Source organism: Aquarana catesbeiana, linkage group LG10, assembly GCF_042186555.1.
Source record: "Aquarana catesbeiana isolate 2022-GZ linkage group LG10, ASM4218655v1, whole genome shotgun sequence".
In the NCBI taxonomy this organism is placed as follows: domain Eukaryota; kingdom Metazoa; phylum Chordata; class Amphibia; order Anura; family Ranidae; genus Aquarana; species Aquarana catesbeiana.
In genome coordinates, this window is record NC_133333.1 from 140,288,013 (window position 1) to 140,297,616 (window position 9,604).

Here is a 9,604-nt window from a genome sequence, read left to right on the forward strand (position 1 = left end):
GAAGATAATTAGTATCTATTCCAAGGGATACTGGGTCAACCTGTATGATATTCACCAGAAGGCTGGCCCAGTAGCTACCTAAATTCAAAAAATGAATGAACTTACTTGTATAAACCCTTTTTCCAATCTTGCATTTAAAAGGTAAATTTAATATGCGAATGTCAGCTGTATCGTATTGCACGGTCCTAGTGTGCTGGTAGCCGTCCTAGGGTGTATGGCATGGCTCCACATCAGTGGAATGTCTATGCCCTGCACAGATGAGGAAGGAATGGCCCCGGTGTACAATATCGGCGTTCCTAATGTACTGCGCATGCGCAGGAAAGTGACGCAAATCGTGTCGACGTACACGATTGCATCATCACTATGCCCCGTGTTGCCACATCATATCCTGTCTCCGGGATGACAACATCCGGAGACCAAGATGGCGGCCATGATGGAGGTGACCAGAAAAAGGTCTGAATACACAGCACATAAACAAAAAAAGGGGGGAATAAAAATACCCAGTTTCTGAAATCACCAAAGGAAAGAGCAAACTAACAATCAATGCAAATTAAAGGTCTCTTGTACACAAATCAGCAGTGCCCCTGCTATTACATATTATCCATGGCATATAATTTACCAAACGTAATTTATATGTCCCAATAAGAACATTACATACAGATATTGAGAATTAACCCAAAAGCATACCATATTATTTTAACCATCAAACCAAAGATAGAGAATCCACATACCAGATGGGAGGAAAGAAATCCTATCCAGAAACTGACTCAACCCAATCATCAAAACTAAAATAACATTGTCAATAACAAAGGAAAAAGAAAGAAAAAGAAGAAAAAAGCAAAAGGAAAAAGAGAGGAAATAAAAAATAAAGAATAACAAATACTGAATACTAAAGGGTCCATACATAGAATAAAAAGAAAAACACCTATGATCACATTATATGGAAATGGCAGTAGCATTTTGTATGCTGCTAAGTGGCCTGACCATGATAAAAGGTGTTTTCTATTGTTGAATATCTGAGATAAGTGGGATGAAATTGACTTTGTATAAAGCTGTAAAGGGAAAAGTTATTTGGATTCCAAGATGCAATGGTTTATCGGACCAACAGTATGGAATTTTCTTTTGTAAGGATGATTTTAGAGTGTCTTAAAATGTTGGATTTTGAAGCATTCATTTTGTAGTAAACAACTTTGCTAAAAAGTTGGAGGACATTGTATACTTTTGGGAGGGAGCAGGTTGGGTAGTCAAAGTCAGTATTACGTCATCTGCAAACAGTGAGATGACATGGTGGAAATTTTGTGAAGTAATACTGGGATTCGTTCTAATTTTTTCTGCTAAAGGTTCCATGATTAGGGCAAAAATTAATGGAGATAAGGGGCAGCCTTGTCGTGTTCCATTAGAGTTTTTAAAGTTTTTGGAGAACATGCCTTCCATGAATATATATGCCGAGGGAAAAGAGTATAGGGCTGAGATAGCCTATTGTATTGGACCTCTTATACCAAATTTTTCAAGAACTCTATGAAGGTAACCCAATGTACTCTGTCAAAAGCCTTCTCTGCATCCAATGCTAGGAGCAGAGAAGGATCTTTGGATTTTTCCATTATGTGCAAATGATTATTCATCCTTCTAGTTGTATCAGGGGCCTTGCGACCAGATACAAAACTCACCTGATCTGGATTGATCAATCTCTGTAGAACTGTCGTCAATCTATTAGCTAACAGTTTGGCATAGACCTTCACGTCTACGTTTAGCAAAGAGATAAGTCTAAAATTCTGTGGCATTAGGTTCCTTACCCGGTTTAGGTAGAGTAATAATAGTAGCTGTTCTGCCCTCACAAAGTGTTTGTAGTACAAGGCTTGGCAGACAGCTAACGACTTCTGAATAAAGACTGAGGCTGAAGGGTTAACAGTTGTAATCTTTACTGAGAATTAGATTTACATTTCTTTAAGTTTAAGTTTTTTTGTTTTTAGTTGTAAAACTGCAAAACATAAATGATAAAAGTATGCATTAGCATTAAACATTACATTACAAATGAAATTAGTATCATGCATGCTACATTAGTGTAAAGCATTAGCTAACAGAAATTAGGTCTAGCTAAAGGAACTCCCTGGCAGAAACTACTACCAAACACACACAAAAATGCAGTTGAATTAGTAGAACACATACTGCTTAATTGAATACTAATGACAGCCTACTTACAGACTTGTGCTTCCAAGGCCAGTTTTAAGAAATAGTGGAGCTATTCCCATGCTTCTTCACTGCAGGAGGTATTAAGCAATGTGTCTGCTGGACAGGAAGTGGGCATAATATACTACAGTTCCTGCCAGTAATGGAGGTCAATTTAAAGCAACAGTAAGATCATGAATACACTGTATCGTGATCAGAACAGTAGCTGTTAACATTTCAGGAGGAAAGTTGGCTCTGGACATAGCGGTATTGAACACCTGAAGTAAATGTGGTAATAGTATGGCACTAAATAATTGATAATACTCTGAGGAGTAACCATCGGGTCCTGGAGATTTTGTTTTTGGGTGAACTTTTGATCAGTTTTTCTATTTCTGGGACTGAAAATGGTTGATTTAGTTGGGATAGATCTGTTTAAGGGAGTGTAGGCAAGGATACTGGAAAAAAAATTCAAAAATAATTTTATCCGAGGGTTGGGGGTTATCAGCATCGTTTTCTAAATTGTATAGTTATTCGTAATAATCACTGAAGGCATGAACACTTTCTTTTGGGTTAACTTCTTTTTTGCCTGTTTTGGGATTGTAAATATATATTATTTTTGGGCTTTGGGGTAACCAACCCCGGGACTTTAATGGTGTTAATATTTAAATACTAACACCATTAAAGTCCCGGGGTTGGTTACTCCAAAGCCCATTTTCTTTTTCTATTTAAAAATTTGGGATGTGGTGTTTTCTTATTTGGTCCCTCCATTCCTAGCTTCATTTATAGTTTTTTTTTTGTTTATTAGCTTTTTCTTTTAGCTTGGTAGCTAATAATTTTCAAGCTCTATTGCCATACCGATAAGATTGCGCTTTTAAAGCTTAAATAGACTTATCGTGTTATAAAAGGTTTTTAAGCCTCTTTGACCATTGCTGTTTAAGTTTAGCAGTTAGTTGTATAAGTAGACCTCTAATATACACCTTATGGGAGTTATGTTTGAAGAATTCTTTAAGTGGTGCCAGAATGAGTTTTTTATTTTCTGGTTGGGACAACAAATAAATGTTGTTGCGCCACCGGTTTGCCCTTTTTTCTGTACAAAGATCCCCCCCACAGTTATGGAAACTGGAACGTGATCAGACCAAGTGATATAGTGAATGTTCGATTTGGTGACCTTTTGAAGCAGAAATTTGTCTACTAGGAATAAGTCTGTCAGAGAATACAGTATCTCACAAAAGTGAGTACACCCCTCACATTTTTGTAAATATTTTATTATACCTTTTCATGTGACAACACTAAAGAAATTACACTTTGCTACAATGTAAAGTAATGAGTGTACATCTCCAGATGTCAAATAGATCATATAAAGAGATAAAATGAGCCAATGTTGCTCTACGTTTCCCATGGCGCTTGTCGCCAGAAAGGCTCAGGTCAATGTTCGGGATGGCATTGAAATCTCCACATAAGACTAGATGTCCTTTCTGCAATAAGGAGACTTTTTTCCAGATTTTGTTTAAAAGGGAAATTTGTTTGGTATTAGGAAGATATAGGTTAACTTCTGTGTACTTAACCTGGTTTATTTCACAGAGTAGGATTATAAACCTGCCAGATGTGTCCGTGTGGACATCCAGTCTTTAACAACAAAGGCCACACCTCTTTTTTTTGAGGGACCATTTGCCAAAAATACGTGAGGAAATTGGTGATGTTGAAAGATTGGTGGTTTATGGGAGTTAAAGTGAGTCACCTGGTAACATATTATGTCACATTTGAGGTTGCAAGCTTCTTTTCAAGCCATTTGTCTCTTGTATGGGCTATTTAAGCCTTTTACATTCAGTGTAGAAATTTTGAAGGCCATGGTAACTAGTTATTGCTCGTGTGATAGGTTATGTTGTTGGTTTAGAGTTAAAGTTGTTAAATTGCAGCAAAAATTATTTACCTGATTGATGAGACCTCTGGTAGTTGATAACAAAACTTTGGTGGTTGAAGAGTAGGTTCACAGGATAGATGAAAATAGTGGCCAGACATGCGCCTAGATGGTGAAGGTCTATAATTGGAAAACTGTACAAAAAATAACGTCAATACAAGAACAAAAAAAAAAAAAAAGGTAAAAAACAGACGATTCAGAACTTGAATCTGCAGAAATATACCCGCTTAATTAGTGGGGGTCAAAAAGAATGAAACAGAGTGGCATTCTCCTGGGTTGCCAGAGAATTGGTGAGTTATATTCTAGTGGATAAAGCACAGGGATTAGCCCGCCTCAGCGTCAGATGCACAACGGGTAGAAGAAGGAGAGTTAGGGGGATCTTTGTCTGTTGGACCTTGAGGATACAGGATGTTCCATTTCTGCAATAGGCGTAGTCCTTCTTTTACCGTAATGACCACATAATTAGCATCATCTTTTGTTATGAGCAATTTGGCTGGTTATAGCCAGCGATAAGTGATGCAGGGATTATTTAGAGGTTTTGTGATAGTTGCGAGTTGTTTGCGTTGCTGTAGAGTGAAAGTAGAAAGATCAGCAAAGAATGGCAGACCTTGTAGACTCTGTGGTTCATTATCACGATTTCTTGTGACCCTCATTAGCCATTAGGGATGGGCTGAACGGACCCCTGTTCGGTTCGCACCAGAACTTTCAAACACAGCAAAAGTTCAGACCCGAATAACGAACCCCATTAAAGCCAATAGGACCCGAACGTCAAAAATCCAAAGTGCCCATTTTGAAGGCTTATATGCAAATAATTGGGCATACAATGGTTATAGGGGTCCGAGTCATGCCCTGAGGGACATGTATCAATAAAAAAAAAAAGTTTGGAAAAAATGTGATTTTTAAATGAGCAGTGATTTTTTGATTTTTAAAGTGAAAGCCTAAAAATGAAAAATTCCTTCCAATATAGTTCCTGGTGGTGGGGGTTCCCCTTAGTCTACCTGAAAAGTGGCAGATCTGTACCATATCTAGAATCTGCTGCAGCAATAATTGCATTTATAAAGCAAAAAAATAAAGACATTTTCCCTGCAAACTGCCTTTATTTTCCTCAGCAACAGCTGGGGAGCCAGTGTGTATGATGAGGCCACAATGCAGTGCACTGGGAACAAGATTAGAGATTTTTTGGATACATTCTGGTGTCACTTTGACTTTGTATAGAAGTAACGGGTGCGTAAAAATTGGTCTTTGGGTGTTGGTGGCGCCTTCCCACCATAACCATATAGAGGTACTCTTGATGAAAGCAAGAATTGGCCTTGCTGTAAAAAATTGCAATGATATGCACCTGTCAAACAGGTGCAGAAAAATTACTCTTTGGGTGTCGGGGGCACCTTCCCACTATAACCCTATAGAGGTGCTTTTGATGAAGGCAAAAAAAATTGCAATGATATGCATATGGTTGGTGTTTTTGCCACGATTGATGTGCCTAAGACACAGTTTGTAGATAGCAACAGTGCGATCTGCTGCAGATGTGCTGAAAAAGGCCCAGACAGCTGAGCTTTGGGGAGTGGGCCAGGAGATAACAGTTGCAGAATGTGATGGAATAGGGTGGCTGCTCTCTACTCTTTCTTGATGTCGGCCTCCTTGGGGTTGTGCAGCCTCACCTTCAGTTTCCTCCTCTGCTCTATCTGGCACCCAAGTCGCATCAGTGACCTCATCATCATCATCACGATCATCTCCTCCATCTTCATCATTAACACTGGAGACAACTTGGCAATACACTGCAGCTTGGGGAACATGAATGCTAATTTGTCTACCAGTGTTCCTCCCTCTCACTAGGCTCATGTTCCTGTCATCCTCAACCTCAGAATCAACATCTGAATCCAGTAAGGGCTGGGCATCATCAAGGAGCAATTAGCTGACGCTGTGGTCAAATAACTCAGCTGACTCCTCAATGGCTGATGTTGGGGCTATGGCAGGAATAGATGTGGACAAGGAGGAAGGTTTATCCACTCTGGCAACTGCAGGGGACTGCACACTTGTCTCTGCTTGCATGACAGAGGATGAGGAAGGTTTAGTAAGCCAGTCAACCACCTCCTCTGCATGCTGAGGCTGGATAGCACAGGCAAACTCACTAAATAGAGAAAATTATACCCTGCCTGAGGACTGACCACCATGTCTCCTTGTTGCTGGCCCCCTTACAGTGCCAAGGGAACGTCTGCCTCTCCTTGTTGTCCTCCCAGACATTATTGGGAGGGAGGGGGCGGTGCTTATAAGCAAATGTAAAGAAGAAGTTGAAATCTGTACGTAGATGCACTTTAATCAATGTAAAGAGGTGTTTGGTGCACTTTAATTTGAGTACTCACACTACACAGACACACTCCACGGATACACTATAATATACCGCAATATAATGCGCCAAACATACAGTGACACACAGAACTATATGGCGTTAAACTGTCAGTACCGCACATAGAACTATATGGCGTTAAACTGGCAGTAACACATGCAAAATTATATGGCGTTAAACTGGCAGCAAAGCACACAGAAGTAAATGGAGTTAAACTGGCAGTAACGCACACAGAAGTAAATGGCGTTAAACTGGCAGTAACGCAATCAAATAGACAGTGTTCAACCGTCACTACACTGACGCTATCTGAACTGTCCCTACTCTAGCTATACACTAATGTAAAGATTACTGACACAGTCTCACTACACTACACTAAAACCAAATGAGCTGTCCCTACTCTACACTAATGCATGTATGAATGACACGGTCTCACTACACTACAGAACTGAACTGTCCCTACTCTAGCTGCACACTATTCAAAGCTGAATGATGGTCCTCACTACACTCACACTATCCCTAGAATGGCACTAAATGAATATTCTACACTGACAATTGAAGCAAAATAGCACAGTATAGCACACTAAGTAACTAATAGCACTAAACAGAGCCCTGTTCTATCTCTCTCCACGCCAAAATCACACTGAAAATGGCTGCCATTGAAAGAATACTTTTATACTGTGGGGCAGGAATGAGCCATGATTGGATAAAGTCATAATGACAGTGTCCAATCATGACTCTGACAGTGCTCTGTGCCTTGATTGGCTGAAGCTTTCACTGCTTTAGCCAATCAGGGCTTTCAATGCACTGTTCAGCGCCGCAATGCATTGTGGTCGGTTTGGGGTTCGGAACAAACGGTCGAACGACCCCTTTTGTTCGGCTGTTAGTTGAACCTCCGAACAGCGAAAGTTCGGCCCGAACCTATGTGTGGGCCGAACCATTCGCCCATCCCTATTAGCCGTTCCTTTGTGTGGTAAAAATTAATTCTCGCAATGGTATCTCTTGGCAGGTGAGAGGGAATATGATTAGGTCTTCCAATGGTGCCTCTGAAATTGTAGCTTTTAATATATTTGTGAAGAATTTGTTCAGGTCAGGAGGCTTAACCGACTCTGGGATTACCCGGATCTTGACGTTATTATGTCTTGATCTATCCTCTAAATCTGCAAGTTTCATCTTCATCCACCAGATCCCGTCATCTCTGTCATCATGGGCGTCCACTAGATCATTAAATGTGGATGCAAACTCTCCCATTTTTGACTTAATATGGGTTACTCTGTTGTTGACTTCTGAAACTTCAGACTTAGATGAGCCAGTGCTAACATACAGTGATGTGAAAAAATATTTGCCCCCTTCCTGATTTTTTTTTTTGTTTGCATATTTCTCATACTTAAATGATTCAGATCATGAAACTAATTTTAATATTACACAAAGATAACCCGAGTAAATCCAAGATGCAGTGTTTAAATTATTATTTCATTTATTAAGGGAAAAAAACTGTTCAAACCTGCCTGGCCCTATGTGAAAAAGTAATTGCCCCCTCCCATGATGAATCATGAATGAACTGCAAAGAACCCAGAACAACATCTAAAGAACTGCAGGCCTCACTTGCTTCAGGTAGGGTCAGTGTTCTTGATTCAACAATAAGAAAGAGAATGGGAAAAAATGTCATCCATGGGAGAGTTCCAAGGCCAAAGCCACTGCTGACCAAAAAAACACATTTACCAAAAAACATCTTGATTATGCCCAAGACTTTTAGGCAAATATTGTGTGGACTGATGAGACCAAAATTTTACTTTTTGGAAGGTGTGCGTCCCGTTACATCTGGCATAAAACTAATACAGCATTTCATAACAAAAACATCATACCAACAGTCAGACACGGTGGTGGTAGCGTGATGGTCAGGGGCTGCTTTGCAGCTTCAGGACCCGGATGACCATAATTGATGGAACCATGAATTCTGAGCTCCACCAGAAAATCCTAAAGGAGAATGTCCGGCCATCAGTTCATGTCCTCAAGCTCATGTGCACTTGGGCTATGCAGTAGGACAATGATCCAAAACACAATAGCAAGTCCACCTCCAAATGATTCAAACAAAGCAAAATTTAGGTTTTGGAGTGGCCTAGTCAAAGCCTGGACTTAAATCCAATTGAGACGCTGTATCATGACCTTACACATACCGTTCATGGTGGAAACCCCTCCAATGTGGCTGAATTAAAATGATTCTGCAAAGAAGAGTGGGCCAAAATTGCTCCACAGCAATGTGAAAGACTCATTGCCAGTTATCGCAAACACTTGATTGTAGTTAATACCGCCAAGGGTGGCACGACCAGTTATTAGGTTTAGGGGGCAATAACATTTTCACATAAAGCCAGGCAGGTTTGGACAGCTTTTTGGCCTTAATAAATTAAAGCAAACTGCATTTTGTATTTACTCGTGTTATCTTTGTGTAATAATAAAATGTGTTTATGATCTGAGTCATTTAAGTGTGACAAATATGCAAAAAAAGAAAAAATCAGGAAGGAGGCAAATACTTTTTCACATCTCTGTATCTGCATGTAGGGTAGATATCAGAGATATTAGCATGTCATTTAAAGTGGCATCAATCACTGGCATTTCTGCTGTGGGGCATTCCGAAATGGAGTCCTGCAGCTCACTGGTGTCTTCTAGGGAAGTGTTAAGACTGCTTACCTCCAGATTAGTAGCTGAAGTATCACCCATCTTTGTTTACTCTTCACAGGGCTGGAGGATGATGAGGGAGGATGAGAGTGATCTCCTCTGCCTTGCCTTGACCCATTGCTGTGAGCTTTATGCTGCGGAGGAGCCTTACTGTGTCCCTGGGAGGCCCATGTGGTGTGCTGACAGAGGCGCTGGCACCATCTTGGCTTGTATAGCGGTGTGGCTGGGAGAAAAAAACTATAATTTTTCCAGGTTTGGCCTGTTTCTTTCTCTTCTTGGATGGCATCAGGAGATATGCCCGCAGCTCTGGGGCACTGTGGCGGTGCAAATCGAGGCTCCTAGTCGCTGATTTTGTCTCTGGCAATCCACTGAGGAGAGGAGCTGTGTCAGTGTGCAGTCATCTGCTCCGTCGGCTAGCCCCCTCAAGTTTATACATTAAAATGTTGTCTCACACAGAAATGTCACCTATAACTAAATAATAATCACTTATGAGATTCAAACAT